This window comes from Alligator mississippiensis, chromosome 4 (genome assembly GCF_030867095.1).
Source record: "Alligator mississippiensis isolate rAllMis1 chromosome 4, rAllMis1, whole genome shotgun sequence".
Classification (NCBI taxonomy): domain Eukaryota; kingdom Metazoa; phylum Chordata; order Crocodylia; family Alligatoridae; genus Alligator; species Alligator mississippiensis.
In genome coordinates, this window is record NC_081827.1 from 93571704 (window position 1) to 93589433 (window position 17730).

The 17730-nt window shown below is 44.2% G+C and overlaps 1 long non-coding RNA gene across 2 annotated transcripts in view; it reads right to left on the reverse strand.

Annotated features, from left to right (window-relative positions):
• Window positions 1–12547, reverse strand: part of LOC132250115 (uncharacterized) — a 77925-nt gene extending 65378 nt beyond the window's left edge. For both annotated transcript variants that reach the window (XR_009461676.1, XR_009461675.1), the window contains exon 1: window positions 12394–12547. This is a non-coding gene — a long non-coding RNA (uncharacterized LOC132250115). The remainder of the gene's footprint in view (window positions 1–12393) is intronic.
• Window positions 12548–17730: the final 5183 nt, after the last annotated feature.

The following is a 17730-nucleotide window of genomic DNA, read 5'->3' on the forward strand; positions in this document are numbered from 1 at the left end:
GCTGACAATAAATAGAGGGCAGACATCCATGTCTATCCTCTTTTCAACATTAGACATATTCAACCATGAATTATTGCTATCCTGTCAAAGAGGAGGAGGGGCGTAAGGGGAATGCACTAAAATGGTTTACGTTCTTCCTGGGAAAGAAGTTCTTAATAGGAAACCACACCGCTATGTCCATCTCACCTTGTCTGTAGAGGTCCACAAAGATCAAAGTTCTCTCCCTTCCTATTCAATAACCACAGTCACTAGGACTGAGATCTTTGAGAGGTGTTGAGGAGTGCAACTCACATAAAAAAAATGGGACTTAGATAAAATGTCAAAAGGGACTATTGAGCTCAAATGCCATCAATATGCAAATGACATGCAAATTCTACCTATTCTACCCACGCCACTGCCACCAATATAGCCCAGCACTTGGACAAGATTAGCTTCATCTCCTGGAGGAATGAGAGCTGGTTAAATCTGAGCAAAGGTTTTGTGGGTATGCAGCAGAGAGCACATTATAGACTCTGGAGGCACAGGGCAGTCTCCTTTGTTTGAAACCCACCATGCAACCGGTCAGTTGAGTTTATTTTTTAAGAAATGCACCTGGATCCCTCACTGGTAACAAAAGCCAGGAAGGTATGGCACCTTAGAGACAAACTGGGTCAGAGAAGCAAGAGCTATTTTAAGCAACAACCTACTTTGTCAGATACTAGCATCTAAGCTCTAAGGCCACCTGCCCTATTTTCCGTCTGACTTCACACTAACATAGCTAACCATCTCTATGCTTAATGATAATCAGTGTTCCCTCAGCAGTACCCAAGAGCAGGGCTTTTAACCAACTTAGGTTGTCTAGGAGACTGTATCCCATACCACTGAATGCTGACCTGCCTCCTATACAACTGAATGCTGACCTGCCTCCTATACCTGCACTTTTGTCATCTTCCAACTGGACTACAATATACCCAAGCATGAAGCCAAACAGCCCATAAGTAACTACAGTTAGCACAGGACATCTCCTCAGCAATACAGACAGCAGCAAGCACATCATACATCCCTTTGTACATTTAGCTTGCAATAAGATAGCTAAGTCAAGTTTAAGCATGCTGGTTCTTATCAACCAGGTGCTAAACAGCTTGAGCTCAGCATATCTAAATAAACTGCTTCAACCTTTGCAGGAGATGGAGCTCTGGGGAGAAGGGGGGACCTGTTCTGAGATTGGAACAAGATCCCACAGTCACTAAGGGCCACCACACCCCTCACCTCTCTGATGCAATTCTTCTACCTTGCTTTCCAGAACTGCTCATACTTTAAAAAAAGCCAAAACACTCCACTGCATACAATCCTTCCTCTGGGGAAAGGATGAGAGTGAAAATGCATCACACATGGCAGGTGTTGTTTGTGTCCCTGAGTGCACTACAAGAAGGTGCTCAGACATTTCTGCAAGGAGAGCTGTGAAGGAATTTATACAGAACAGAACAGGTGGCTAATGAATAAAGGCTGCTGTAAACATGGATCTCACTACTAGAGCTGTTCAGCAAGCAAAATGACTATGTCAAAAGGACAAGAGGACACATTTGCATTAGAGGAAATGCTTGTGCCCTGGCTCCTAGGCTAGGGCCAGACAATCAAAAAGCCTGAGCCTGAATTGATTCAAGCTTTGCAGGTTAGCTTAACCTGCAAAGCTTGAACCAATTTGGAGGTGGATAAACATTCCCTTTTCATTCCAGAAATGCAGGCACATGCCTGCAGTGGCTCAAGCTAGAAGCCAGGAGGACACTAGAGCAGCCCTCCCTTCCATTCTACAGTGCTGAGCTGAGGGGAAGCGTGGCCAGGCTCAGGCAGAACACTCCAATTAGGGAGAGGTTCTCCCCCTGCCCTGCCCAGCAGGGAGTTGATAACACAGCGTTTATCACCCCCAACTCAGTGTTTAATCATCCCATTAAGAAAACAAAAGCTTCTCTCATTAGTTCAAGCTCTTAAACAACGTCCCTCAATTCCTTCCTTGGAAATAGTTACCAGTTACCTGTTGATTATCTCCAAAAAGCCCCAAGCTGACACTGTGCTGTCTGCCACAGCATGGTCTGTAGCTAGCATGAGGTATGCTAGCTAATGCCGAGGTGTCTGCATATGGCAGAGGGGAGGGGAATCCCTGCTTCAGCAGGGAGTGGTGAGGGGGTAGGGGAGCAGGAGGAAGCCAGGCAGATTCTGCTGTATGTGCAGTCTCTGCTGGAGCTGTAGCTAGGCAGCAGAAGGGAGGGGCCAGCCCAGCTCTCTGGAGCAGAGAGCCCCACCCAGCCCAGAGAGCATTCTGGGATGTTGGAAAACTCTGGCTTAAGTTAAACCAGGAAGGGGTCTGGGACAGATGCTGCATAAAACATATTGATCCAAACCAGTTAAGTCTGATACTACATTCAAACAGGTTTATCCCAAACCAGTTTCAAACTGGTTTATGTGCACTGAACATTTGTTCTGTTACAAGTTTAAATCAGTTTCTGATAACTTAAACAGAGGTGTGAGAGAGAGAGAGAGAGAGAGAGAGGTCTGTCCCTACCCCTAGAGGCAACTGCAGAAGAAGCATGGGCCCATGAGGTGTGAGCCAATCAAATTTAACACAATTTCACCTCTGAGAGCCTGTGGAAGTCATGGAGCTATACAGGTACAAGGTAGAGATTGTGCAATGCAGAAGTTTAACTGAGGCTCCATGCTGCCATACTGTTAACACATTCTACACTTGAATATCACAAGCATAAAACTTGTAATATGCTACATGCACAGGTTTAACCGAATGGCTACTTTGGACTGTACAAATATAGCAAAAGCATGCTGATGACCTAAAAATAAAGAGCTAACCAGAGACGATCAGAGCAGGGTGTGGGGCCCAGGGCAAATCAATCTGTGCAGGGCCTTGCCCCCAGATGTAAGGAAGCCGGCAGCAGATTCAGCAGGGGAGGGTGCCTAGTGGTCAGGCATAAAGCTGGTGGCAGCACGGAGTTGCCGCAGCTGCTCCACCTGGCTCTGCGGGGCCCCCCAAAGCGCAGAGCCCAGGGCAGTCGCCCCAATTCACAGCCCCTCCCCCCCCGCAGGGATGGCCCTGGAGCTAACACTTAAACATACCTTCAAATCACCGGAAGCATTACACAAAGATTCAAGAGTATATCTAAGGCAATGATTCTTAACCAGGGTGCTGAGGCACTCTGGGATATTGCAGGATTCCTTGAAAGGTGTTGCAGGAAATATGAGGAGATAAATAGCCAAGAGCAGGCTCAGGCTTTCTGAATTTGATGGCAACTGCCCATTGCCTAGGCCCCTCTAACAAGAAAATAAGCATTGTAAGAAATGGATTAGCTTCTGAAATGGGGTGCTTCTCAAATCACAAATGTTATGGAAGGGTGCCTGCAATCTAACAAGGGGTCCCCCGAGTCTAAAGAAGTTGAGAACCACTAATTTAAAGGTTTATGATTCTTTTTCATTCAAAAAAAAGAAAAAACAAAAAAACAAAAAAACCATGTTACCTGACAAAAGTGTGTGGATTTATCATTGTGAAAACATATTAGGGGCACAAAGTACATGTCAGCGCTAGTAACTGTCAGCAAAACAAGCATTAGAAGCTCAGAGTTAAAAACTCAAAAGAAATTCAAAATATATTAGGATAGGGAAACGCACAGTAAACACTAACACTGTCCTATAGCGACACCATGAGGAGGAGAGAAGAAATAAATTAAACTGGTTCTTAAAAGACAAATTAGATGAGACTAGACAACACTTCAAAAGGGTTTAAAGCAAGTTAAAATGCCTTCTGAACCACTTTAATGGCACTGCTGTTTGCGCATTGAGCGCTGTATTGCGTGGTAATTCCAGGTGCTGTAGCACATTCGGCAGCATAACATGCCTTAAATGACTTTGGACACTGCAAAGTAAAACACCTCTGAGGAGTTTTAGTTTCCTACCCTACAGCCGCAGAGGAAAGCACTGGGCTCCATGTGACTCAGGGGCTGTGCGGGCAGCCCAGCAGCAGACTGGGAAGGCAGGCTCCACAGAAGGAAAAAAAAAAAAAAAAAGTGACAAGCCAGATCTCCACTTCCCCCTCCCCCGGAGCCTGCCTGCCTGAGCTGCACGGGGGCCTGATGCTTCCCTCCATGGCTGCAGTGCCCCCCCCCCCCCCCCAGGACTGCCCAAGCCAGGTGCCACTTGCCGGGGGGGGGGGGGGGGGGGTGGGAGAGTGGTGCCGCTGTCATAGGGAAGCACCCCCCCAGCTCAGGGACTGCCAGCAGCTCGCTCTCCGCTTCCTGCCGCTGGAGAAGCGGGTAAGGAATGGGCTCCGACATGCGTGTACACAACATGGGGGTTTACTCACCCTAAATTGAAGCAGTGTTTTTAAAAAAAACACCATTTCAATTGAGAGAGAATTAAACCCCTATGTTGTGTACAAATGCCCTATGAGCACTAAAGATGTTATATTCAGACACATGAATTATTATATGACAGCAACTCATGAGATTCCTTTTAGTCCAATCCTCCAACTTGCCCAGGTCTTTCTGAATCCTAGCCCTACCCTCCAGCGTATCTACTACTCCCCCTAGGTTGGTGTCATCCACAAAACTTGCTGAGGGTGCACTCCATCAACATATTGAACAAAACCGGTCCCAGGACCAACCCCTGGGCACTCCACTTGATACAAGCTGCCAACTAGCCATTGATTACTACCCTCTGAGCCCAATGCTCCAGCCAGTTTTCTATCCGCCTTACAGTCCATTCATCCACCCATACTTCCTTAGCTTGCCTGTAAGAATGGAGTGGGAGACCATAACAAAACCTTGCCAAAGTCAAAGGTACACCACATCCACTGGTTTCTCTGCATCCACAGAGCCAGTCATCTTGACATAGAAGGCAATCAGGTTGGTCAGGCATGACTTGCCCCTGGTGAATCCATGCTGACTGATCCTAAGCCCCTTGTTCTCCTCCAAGTGCTTAGACATGGATTCCTTGGGGACCTGCTCCATGACTTTTCCAGCAACTGAGGTGAGGCTGACCAGTTTGTAGCTCCCTGAATCCTCCTCCTTCCTCTCTCAACTATGGGCACTATATTTGCCCTTTTCCAATCTTCCAGAACCTCTCCCAATCACCATGACTTTTCAAAGATGATGGCCAATGGCTCTGCAATCACATCATCCAACTCCCTCAGCACCCTCAGGTGTAACCCCTCTGGCCCCACAGACTTGTATATATCCAGCTTTTCTAAATAGTCCCCAACCTGTTCTTTTGCCACAGTTGGCTGATAATCTCCTCCGCAAACTGTGCTGCTAGGTGTAGTAGTTCAGGAGCTGACCTTGCCTGTGAAGACTGAGGTGAAAAAGGGATTGAGCACTTCAGCTTTTTCTGCATCCTGTGTCACCAGGTTGCCTCCCCCATTCAGTAAGGGACCCACACTCTCCCTGATCCTCCTCTTGGTTACTTGTAGAAACCCTTCTTGTTACCCTTCACGTCCCTTGCTAGGTGCAACTCCAATTGCGCTTTGGCCTTCCTGACTTCATTTCTGCATGTCCAAGCAATAGTCTTATACTCCTCCCTAGTTGTTTGTTCAAGTTTCCACTTGTATGCTTCCTTTTTGTGATTCAGCTTACTAAAGAGTTCCCTGCTAAGCTAAGATGATCTTCTGTCATACTTACTAGTATTCCTGCACTCTCATTAAAGTTTCTTTAAAGTACAGCCAGCTCTCCTGGACTCCTTTCCTCCTCAGTCTGGCTTCCCAGGGGATCCTGCCAATGAGTTCCTTGGGGGAACTGAAGTCTGCTTTTATGAAGTCCAGGGTCCTTACTCTGCTGCTCTCCACCTTTCCTTTCCTCAGGATCCTGAACTCAATTATCTCGTGGTCACTGCTGCCCAAGTTGCCATCCACTACTACATTCCCCACCAATTTTTCCATTCGTGAGTAGCAGATCAAAAAAAGCACTGTCTCTAGTTGGCCACTCAAGCATTTGTGCCAGGAAGTTGTCCCCAGTGCTCTCCAAAAGCTTCCTGGATTGCCTGTGCACTGCTGTATTGCCCTCCCAGATGTCAGGGTGACTGAAGTTTCCCCATGAAAACCAGAGCCTCTGGTTGGGAAACTTACACTAGCTGTTTAAAGAAAGTCTCATCCACTTCATCCTTCTGGTCTAATGGTCTATAGCAGATCCCCACCATAACATCACCCTTGTTTCCTCTCAGGCCTGTTGAGAGTCTCTGGGTTAGGGTCAATCTCCAGATTCATACTGGAGCTCTGAGCAATCATACAGTTCTTTTATATACAGTGCAACTCCTCCCCCTCTTCTTCCCTGCCTGTCCTTCCTGAACAGTATGTACCCATCCATGACAGTGCTCCAGTCATGCCAGCTGTCCCAGCAAGTCTGTTATTCTAGTCACATCATAGTCTCATGACTGTGCAGACTTCCAATTCTTCCCGCTTGTTTCCTAGGCTCCATGCATTTGTGTACAGGCACTTAAGACAACTAGCTGATTGCCCTGATTTCTCAGGAAGAATGAGAATGCCTCCCTTGTTGCCCCCTCCTGCTTGCACTTCCTCCAGGTCACCCACTTCCCCACTTACCTCAGGAGTTTTGTCTCCATTCCTCAGTGAACCTAGTTTGAAGCCCTCCTCACTAGGTTAGCGAAACCTGTCTACAAAGATGCTCTTCCCTTTCTTCATCAAGTGGATCATCTCTTCCTAGCAATCCTTCTTGGAACATCATTCCATAGTCAAAGAAGCCAAACCCCTGCTAGTGAACAATACCAACCCTTCTGTAAATTTTTGCAGCTCAGTCTTAAAGCAATTTAGATTCTTTGTCCCCACTACTTTGCTTGGAAAAATATTCTAAAACTTCAGTCCATTTAAATTTCAGTTCAGAGAACCTTGATACGATTTTGTCAGCAAAATCAGCCTCCTCCTAGATATCAAACATCTTTGTCACTAGAGGCACTTACAGAGAAATTAAGTCAACTTTGCCTTATTTTCCATATACTGAATACATTTAGATACTCAAATCTTGCATCACAAAGCCTTTTATAAACCACACACTGGATCATTTTGGGTTCTCCTTTACACTCTCTCTAGTAATTCCATATCCTTCCTGAAGAATGGGCACCCAAAATGGATGCAGTATTCTGATGATGGCCCCAGTACCCCCCCCCCCCCCCCACACACACACACAGGCAAGGTCACTTCCTTAATATACCCATGTCTTACAAGCAAGGATTGCTTTAATCCTTTTTGCCACAGCATACTAATGAGGGTGCATGTTAATGTAGTTATCACAACTAGGTCCTATGCCTGCTTTCAAAATAGCACCCCCATCCTGCAAGCACGGCTGCATTCCTGGTGCCCAGGCATCTAAGTATCTTGTATTTGGTTGTATTAAAAGCATGTCCTATTTGATTAGTTACCTGTAGTAATCCATCTAGCTCATTCTGTAACAGTGGTCTGTCCTCATTATTTGTTCTGCTAATCTGTGGATTGTGCAAATTTTGCTGCCAAAAAGTCCATTCTTTCTTACTCATTGATAAAATTGTTTTTAGTCAGTTGCTATTTAACAATTCCTGGGAGACCCCAGTAGAAAACAGCCCCATTCATCTGTATTTCCCCACAGGAAATCTGCTGGTGAGTTAGATCTAAAATCCATCTAACATGGATTTGTTTATATGGCAATATAATGCAGGCTTCCTAAACAAAGCGTCATGCAGTGCACAAAGACAAATACCTTGGAGAAACATATATTTAGCCCTAATTCTTTGTTGGAGTCCTGAATTATCCACTCTATTATTATTCCATTATTTTGTCCATGGCCAGCTTCAATCTCTAATCCCCTTGGTCATCCATTTTCTTGAGGGGAATACTTATCTTAAGAATCACACTTTGGAGCCTTCAGCCAGAACCATGGCTCTCAGGAGCTCATTTACAGATGTCACATCAGCTTTTAAATAGCTTATTGCATGCCAGCTGGTGCAAATTTAAGTGCCATGGCGATGCACACGTCTCTAGGGCTGGGCAGTAGATTTGAGAATGAATACTGGTGATGTTAAATGGTGGATTTATGTGCCTAAAGAGGCAGGCTATCTTTTAGGTGCTATTGATGATCTAATCATAGCTCTTAGTAGTCTTAAGCCCCCCTGCCCCCAAACACGTCACATACCTTTAGCTTACTATCCCCCCGACTGTACCTACACTCCCCAGTGGGTTACCTCCAATTTCAGTCTGGTTCTCCCCAAAAGCTACTACCCTTTCATGAGAAAGTTCCTTTTGAAACCCTGCTATATATATGTCTGTTCTTTGTTCCTAAGATTTTACCCTTCCTGTTGCAAATATATATTTTGCAGGTGGCTTGTCGCAGAGGTGAATTCAAAGCTAATAGTTCTAGCATTTTCCCTTAACAATCAATAATTTGTTGAGAAGTTTCTCTCTTTAGCTAAGCAGTAAATCTTCCCATAACCAGGCTAACATACTGTCCTATCACAAAACCCAATTAAAACAAGTACAATAATAGACTATGCAAAATGGAATATAATTTCTACAAGGTAAAGACACTGTATTTTATTGTTGCAGAACTGGAAATTTAATTTATGTAAAAAAATAATTATCAAAGTCATTTGATAAAAGGAAGAATACACTTCAAGGGAAGAGTCACATTCCCTACCAAAGACACCACCATGCACAAAGACCAAACACCTTCAAATATTTTTGCTAACCTTACATTAAATACTTCCTTTCCTCTCAGCCAAGTGGAAGAAACCCAAACTGTCATAACACTTTTGAGAAAGGCTTCAAACCAGCTCTAGGCTTGAGAAGACCCTCTATGAGCAGATGCGATAGCACCTGTGCAGCAGTGACAGCTTCTCCTTGCAATGGCAATCCCATTCTACAATGTGAAACACCGTTTAAAAGGATGCAGGTCAGTAGAAAGTAACTACATAGGAGGCACTGCTGTGGAGAATGGAGCTTAACGAACTGTCAGCTGCATTGACCTCCATGATCGCTGGGTTTAAATGATCCATGTCCCAGTCCATTCCATGAGAAGGGAAGAGAAAAGCTTACCATACCAAAAGCAGGCCCCTTTCAGCAGGTATGTGGAAGGAGATGACAGTTAGAAATTTGTCATTGTTGGCTTGTTGTATAAATATATATATTAACCATCAGTGAAAGTCACAGCATAGGAAGAAAGTTCAGGAGTTACTAAGCAGTGTTGGGAAGTCAACAGATGTCATGTAAAGGGAATCTTTCAGAAAGAGCATGGAAGAACTGGTATGGTTTTTAACATTAAGAAATTTGCTCAAGTTATAGAATTTTAATATATTCCCTAAACTAGATGATGTAGAGACCTAAGAAAAGCTAATGCCTTTTTTTCCCCCTCATTGGCTTCAATAGCCCATAGTCAGTTTACACGCATCTCCAGCAAGCATTCCTTGGTAGTGCAGACATGGTGATAGCAACAGCATTTTCTGCTATATCATCTCAAATTTCTATTTTGCCTTGTATTACATCACTTACCCTTGGAAACGCTGCTACTTGAAGAGTTGCCTCAAAGTCATTACTTCAAAACAAACCAGCTGCTAAGTCATAGGAGTAGGAAGATTTAGTTATCAACCAGTAAAAATTGCCTCAGCAAAAGAAGAAAACAGAATGAGTTTGTTCAGTCTCTTCTTTTACTGTTTTTAGTGGGTGGAAAAGACAAGAGTGTTTTGCTTTTGCTCGAGACTCCGCTATCGTGTAGCATCCAGAGGCCGTTACTACAATTAGTTATGTGAAAAAAATAGGTACCTTTAAAATAGCAAAAAAATATTTTGTGCCTAATTTTTAATAATTGGAACCAAGCTTCAATGAGGTCAGCCAGAAGCTTTCATAATTCTTCAACCAACATTAAGTGACCCAGATCAGGCTCCATATAAATTATGCACACTCCACTTGTGCTTTAAAATGAAATTCTTGAGCAGTTCACACATTGTACAGCTAACAATGTAGGAATTTATTTTGGTATGAGTTTTACAAATCTAAAAATATAGTTGTAGTTGCTGACCATCAGTTAACTCTATGGAGTCACTGTAGGTTAGATGAATGGGCAGAGAACTTGGAGTTACCAAACTATGTTGGGAAGTCCACAGACCAAGAACCAAACCAATATTGGAAGAGGTCAATAAACAGCAAAGCCTTTTGGTTTCCTTACAGGGGAGGCATTTGCTCAAGTTAGAGAGTTTTCAGTAGATCTTACCCTGCTCCAATTGGTTCATTCTTTTCCACAGGTGCTCGGTTTAAAATTTCTTAATGTTAAAAACCATACCAGTTCTTCCATGCTCTTTCTGAAAGATTCCCTTTACATGACATCTGTTGACTTCCCAACACTGCTTAGAGTAAGTCCTGAACTCTCTTCCTATGCTGTGACTTTCACTGATGGTTAAAATCAGAACCAAACTCCCTCTGTACTTCCCTGATTTCTTCCTATCGGTCAATAATGACACTTCTGAATGAGAGCTAACACTCATGGTTATTTCAAAAGTTTCATTCCTTTTGTTGTTAACTGTTCTGAGGTGCACAGGGAAAAGAAACTACCTGCAATTCTGTCTCTCTGAAGGTAGCAATTATAACAGTCTCACACCCTTGAATGCCTGGTCTTGATGCATAATAAGGTCCAGGGTGCTTCAGAACAAAATAAAGGCCTGAGCTAGAAATTGCCTCAAAATCAGCAGGTTTTAGAGCACAAGCATTTTTTTTAATTTTGCGTCTACTTAGAAAGAAGAATGTATAATTAACATCTGCAGATAGTACAAGCGAGCAATTTCTATTTTTAAAAGGTCTTTCAAATGCATCCACATTCTTGTCTACTCTGAAACTAGAAATTCTTTTAAAACAAAGTTCTCTATACAATTACTTTTTTACTAAAAAGTAATAGTAGCTACTTAACCTGTTCCCTTCCACACACAGCAGTGAAGTAATTTCAAGCAAGAGTAATAAAATATTGTAAGTATGCTTACTGGTTGAATATAGACTAGTTATGCACTGCTGGAACGGGGGATTAGCTGTTCTGAACCCATCTAACCATCATGATTTCAAAAGCTTAATTAAATAAAACATATAGAGAGAATAAGTGAGAGAACAGAAGCTTTCATGAACTCAAGATCACTTAATCATGAAAGTTTCCACTCTTGTTCTCACTCACCCTGTTATTTAGTCTAGAAAAGTGAATATCTACCCTGCCTTCCAAATGACTTCAGATAAAACATGGCTAATTACCTCTCTTTTCACAAGTTGACCCATGCTATATACTAATCATTGGGTTTGTGTTCCTCTATAAAGAAACTGGAAGGAAGGTGGAGAATAAAGAGCCCAACACGACAGAAAGACACAAGTACACACATAGGAGGAGTGGGGACAAGGGAGAATATACACAGCAGACAGTGCATATAGGAAATCTACTTACGGATGCCTAACTATGAAAATAGTTCTTTAGTACAGATGGCACTCAGTCCTGAATGTCTGATAAACCATGTGAGCAGTCCCATATAGCTACAGCCCCACATAAACCCCTAGGCCAGTTGTAGCAAATACTTCAGTTCAAAACAAAAAACAAAGCAAAGCAAAACCCCTACAACACTCATCACAACTAATAGAGAGACAGCATATGTTGCATTATCCATGACTGTAGGAAGGACAAACCCAATACATGCAGTAAAGAACAACTGTTATACAAAAAGTTTTCTGTGAAGAGCTACAGGTGACAAGCTGAAGAGCCATTTGCGACTAAGGAGTGTGTTCTGCATCTTACAGCCATGCTACTCTAGCATACTGTAAAGTGTTCTTTTTAACAAGAAATAAAGGAGTCTTTCATTGCTTTTGGAGCAGGACATAAATTCAAAACAGTAGGTTTCCAAAATGGTTTGAAAGTGTTGCAAAGGCAATTATTCCCTCCCCTATTCTCTCTCTCACATACATTTGTAAAAGAATGGCATGAGGAAAGAAAAAAACCCGAACTACTGCAAACCTCAAAACCTAAATCCAACTAACTATATCACCACTAACACAAAAAGATATGTCCCACAAATGTAGTGTAGAAAAAAGTGGTGAGCTAGCTACTTCCAACTAGGAAATAATTTTAAGTGCCACCTTTTGTCATACATAAATACAAAACACACATAAATATATAGACTTTTTTTTCATACTAACTATGCATGCGCACATATTCACATACACATATGCACATTTATGCAAAAGGAAAAATGCTGGTTCTGAAAAATTCTTGAATGAAAATCAGGGGACTGACAAGCCTTTAATCAAATGAGGTTTTTTGGGGGGCTTTTTTTAAAGCAAAAACAGAAATATGGACAGTCTCTATGACTCAGCAGGCAAGACAAAGATTTGCAACATTTTTTCTCCCCAAAGTATCTTACCTCAGGATAGAGTCCTCTTGTCTAAGACTACATTTACATTTGAGACTGATTCCTTAACGCTGCTTGCTACTTTATCATGAATTTCACCTGAGAGGTCCAGCTGTTCCTAGGACAAAGGTGGAGACTATTAGGAAGATTGCGCATGAGACTTTGATGAGGGAACTTGCACTGAGATCTTAAAACAGAGAGGAAACCTACTTGTAATTCTGCCCTCCCCTCCCCCCCCAAACTAGTGCTACTTCTGAAAGCAAACTAGGCACTTGGAGTGTCAGACAACACTTCATATCTGCTTACTTGTTAGCCTGAAGCTACTTGAATTTTCATGGCCATTGGAGGGGGCTGAGAGAAAGCCTGCCTGGACTTGGTTTTCTGTAAATCAGGATATTCTTGGCCAAGAGTCCCTCTTTGTTTTGTATATCTATTTTATTATGATTACTTAACTGTGATTTATAAAACTGGTTCCTTTTGTGGAGGTATATGTATGCAAGCTTAGAGAAATTGGCAGATGCCTATGGCCTGATCTTTGAATTTACCTGTCAAGGTGAGTATGCCAAGATGAACAGGGCAGGCAGCACTGTTACTTCTTTGGGAACATATCCCCTAATCTTGCTTCATAGGAATCGTGGAATTGGGCTCAGATTGCTCTGAAAGCATTAAGATTGGAAACCAATTCAAATCTGTAACACAAGAGGGCTAAATACAGGCAGTGAAAAAGCCCAAGGCTGAATTGATTCAGTCTTTGCAGGTTAGTTTAAACTGCAGGGATTGAACCAATAAGCAAATAAACACACATTCACTTTTGATTCAGGAAATGCAGCCACGTGCCTGCAGTGGCTCAAGCCAGACACCAGGGGGTGCTAGAGCATAGCTCCCAGCCTGCCAGGTGCTGCCAAGGGAAGAGACTAAAGCTCCAAGGCTTTTCGCCACTCCCTCCTCAAGCGGAGGGGGTGTGGCCGGGCCCCAGCCCTGCTCTGCCTGGGAGGGTGGGAAGGTAGTGGTATTGCATTCATAAAAGCTTGAACAAGAATAGTTCTTCCTCTGAAAAGCTATAAACTGAAACACAGCATGGGCTGTGCATTTGCTTACCCTTCCTGCTGCCCCTGAGGTCGCTGGGATTTGCAGTCCACAACCATAGAAGCAGGACTCTGCAGGGTTGCTCATTACTTCCTTGTCCTGCTTCCAGGTGCCTCAGGGATTTGTAGTCCACAGTTGCAGCCTGCAGTAAGTTTAGCAAGGCAGAGCAGGGTAGCTCTGTATTTGGGGAAAAGTGAGTTCAAGCCCTGTCCCAGACCCTACCTGGGTTTTAGCTGGAGGGAAGGGACAGTGAGCCAACCCTCACTGCTCCAGCTAGGGAGCAGAGGGTCAGGGCCAGTCCTGCTCTCTAAAGTAGACAGCCCATAGAAAGTATGCTGGGATGTTGGGGGGCTGTAATTTAACTTGAACCAGGAAGGGGTCTGGGACAGAAGTTTCATAAACTGATCTGACCCAAAATCAGTTAAGTCTGATACTACATTCAACCAGGTTTATCTTAAACCAGTTTCAGCCATTTTGAAACTGGTTTATGTGCACTGAGCTTCTGTTCTGTTACAGGTTTAAACCAGTTTTTGATCACTTCAACTGGTTTATGTGTAATGTCTCTCTAGCCCAGAAGTCCAGTTGTACATAAGCTGCTTTCAAAATGGTTGAGACTGGTTTAAGATAAACCTGAATGCATGTAAGATCAGACTTAGCTGATTTAGGTGAAATTGGTTTATTGACCTTCTGTCCCAGATTCCCCTTGACTGTGAGTCAAGTTAACTCACAGTTCCCAGCATCCCAGGAAACTTTGCACCTCCCCTCAGGGTGGGTGGGCTAGCCTTGGCCCAAATTGTCTGCTCCAGCCAAGCAGGGAGGCTTGTTCTAGTGCCCCCCAGCTTCTGGCCTGAGACAGTAAAGATATGTGGCTGCATTCCAGAATCAAAAGTGAATATCTGTTCACTTGCTTCTCAGTTCAATCTACGCAGCTTAGATTAAGCTGAGAAGATTGAATTGATTCAGCCTCAGGCTTTTTGACTGTCTGTACTTAGCCTAAATTGTTAGCAAGCTCTTTTTCCTTAAAGCAGTGGCTCCCAAACTGTGGGTCACAACCCCAAATAGGGTTGCAACATCAGTAGATAGGTTTGTGATAAATAGGGATCTGTGTTTTCTGTTTGCTGCAGAAAAATGTGGATTTTTTTCCTTTAAAGAAGAAAATCATGGATTTCTTCTTTAAAGGAGAAAATTGTGGGAAAATGTGGGTTACCCTTTGCAGGCTGATAGAGTTCCATCCTGCAAGGGGCTGGGGGGAGCAGGGGAGGGCAATGGAAGGCAGGGGGCACCACATGCATATACATGCCCACATTCATGTGGCAGCCAAGCAGTTGTGAAGAGCAGCTCCCTCCAGGTAAGTCTATGGGGACGGGGAGGAGGGGGCACATGTGATGTGTTACAGGGGTGGGGGAGCACAGGCAACATGGTGGAGAGGGGCAGGCAGGCCAAGGCAATGTGACTGGGCCAGGGGGGAGGGGGGATACATGCCCCAAGCTGTCTGTGTCCACAGCAGGGTGTAGGGCTGCAGTCTGGCCAGACCAGCTCTGGGCAGGAACTGCCTCCACTGACCAATAGGTGGGACCTGGCAGGGGAGGGAGCGCTACCATGGCCAACAAGAGGTGCAGCAGCATAGAGTTGTGCCCTTGCTGCTGCCAGGTGGGCAGGGGGCACCTCAGCTTGGCAGCCATGGTGTCATGGGGCTCCCACCTGTACTGGGATCCACCCACTGGGTTGTGGAGCTGCCGAGGGGAGGGCAGCAGGATGGGGAGCCCCCAGCAGACAGCAAGCCCTGAACACACTGCAGGCAGCTTGTATCCTCCCTGCCCCCCACCCCCCAGGCTCTGCTCTGGTCATGCCATGCATGGGGGAGGGGATGGTGGTGCGGGTAGGAGCTGGGCTCCGACCACAGCAGCTACCACCTCCCATGGGTAGCAGCTGAGACTTGGGCACTGCTGGGGGGTTGGGGGGGTGAGAAATGGAGCTATGGGTCCTGCCCTGAGCACCTGGGGAGGAATGGGGGTTTGTGGGTTGGGAGCGAGAGGCACCAGCAGGGCCAGGGTGCTGTGGGTGGGGAGAAGGAGCACCAGGGGTGGAGGGGGGGAGCAGGTTGGGAGTGAGAGGACATGCTGAGGAAATGGGGTAATAAATAAGTCATGCTGAGGAAAAATTTGGGAAGCGCTGCCTTAAAGGGTACCATTTCCTCAGCACTTCCAAGTGTGCTGCTGAGATGCATAACCCTGCCCAGCTCCTCCAACACTACAAATGTCATATCTGGAAATGAAATGCAAAACTCAAACTCTTGGTTCAGAGATGATACCTTTTATTAGACCAACTAAGAAATCACAAAAACATGAACTTTTTTGCAAGCTTTCAGGCACACGCACCCATCTTTAGGCTGAAGGAAAATTAAAGATGGTAAAAGTCCCCATAGGTAGAAAATAAACTTCATTTTGCACTGAGGAAGCTGAAGGTGGATGCCGGTTCCTCTGGGTCCATGAGAGTTCCTTTGTGTGATTTGCTCTTCGATGTGCAGATAAAGCAGGAATAAGGAATATCTGGAAATAAAGTGGTGCTCTTGAGCATGCCAGAGGCAGAGCTGCCAAAGTGGCAGCAGGTGGTAACCTTGGGGAAGTTTCACCATCTGATTTCTGAGTTTGGCACATATGGAGACGTGTGTGTGGGCAGGCTGTGCTTTTTGGTTGTGCACTCAGGGGCACCAAGGAAACAAAACAGGAAACAACTCAAAGCAACTAGTTTAATTTCTACTACAAGGGTACCTTCTGGACTTCAAGATGGGTAGTTGCTTGTTTTTCAGGACTGACTCCCTAGAAGGCCTTTTCCTACATTCCCTAGTTTTGGCATCTGTGCAGTGTTCTGTGCCCGCTACCCACTGGGGTGTGGAGTGCTGAACTCTGCAGCCAGAGCTGATGAGAGCTATAGGGACTTGGATATTATATTCCATCTGCCATGCTGCTGATTTGGCTCACTCTCCTCAAAGAAATGAGGAGTGATAAAACATCTTTAGTAAAGAATTAGAGAACAAATATGTGAAGGAGTGAGTGGGGGCAACATCTACACAAAAACCTCTGCAGAAACTGACAGGGGAACTGGCAAGTGGACCTACAATAAGGCTGTATCTGAAAGCTGATGATCACTGATGAGTATAGTGGGTGAGGACAAGGCTTGGTAACAACTGGGGATATTCATAAATCATTATTTGATTTATAGAGAGAAGCATTTTGACTTGATCTGGCATTATGAGAGATAATGGCTGTAACTAATAAATTGCTTCTGGCTAAATTTTGTTCCTTTAGTGTTTAATTAGAGTATATCTAAGCATCAAGGGAAATGGCTAAATTTGATGACCATGCTGGATTTTTTTCCTAAAGTAAATGTTGCTATAAAACTTTGTCTTAGTTGTGTTGATTCTCATTTAGGGACATTGAGGGGGTTTTTTTTTGGGGGGGGGGGGGTGTAAATACATACATATAATTCTATTTTTAAGGATATTATTTTGCATAAGGAAGGATAGAGTTTATTTTGTTTTCTCTTATTCTTTTTCTTCAACTTGCATCTTCTTCTTGGCCTCTCCATTTACAATCCTGGCATCACGGTTTCCCCTTCACTTGCATCAGCTGTAGATGCGAGTCTGCCGTTCACCATCTCTGTTCAAATGCATTACTGCCTGGACTCCAAAGCCCCAAATCTGTGTATATGTATTAACTTGTATTCTTGGTTTATAACTCCACTATCCAGGTCCTAGAATATGCAGAATGCTACACTTACAGAAAAGGACAGCTACATCGTTACTCCTTCAATCTTCTACGCTGGCCCTATTCATGTCAGGATCCAGTTCAAAATTAAAATCCTCCACAGATTTATACCCATTTCTTCCTAGACTCTATCCCCCACCCTCACCCTTTTGACAAATCCAATACAAGGCTCTTCCTATCTCTGTGCATGCTCTCACTAGCAGTCGTGCAAGGGAGAATTTTCAGCTGTAGCTTATAATATGAAAGATCCATTTTGTAGCTCATTATCTAATTGGTTCTATTTAAAACTCTCTTGAAATCTTCGCTGAATTTCCATAAGGTACCATTCCAGGTTTGAAGAAGGTGAAAGTGAAATAAGGCTACCTTTTAAGCTCTTGGAATGCTGGGCTGCATAGGGTGCTATTGTTGGCTACATGAATTATAAAAGCAAAGAGCTCTGAGGGATCTGGAGAAGCCTAGAATTTCTTGACAAGCTCAGGACTCTAGCCCTTGCCCA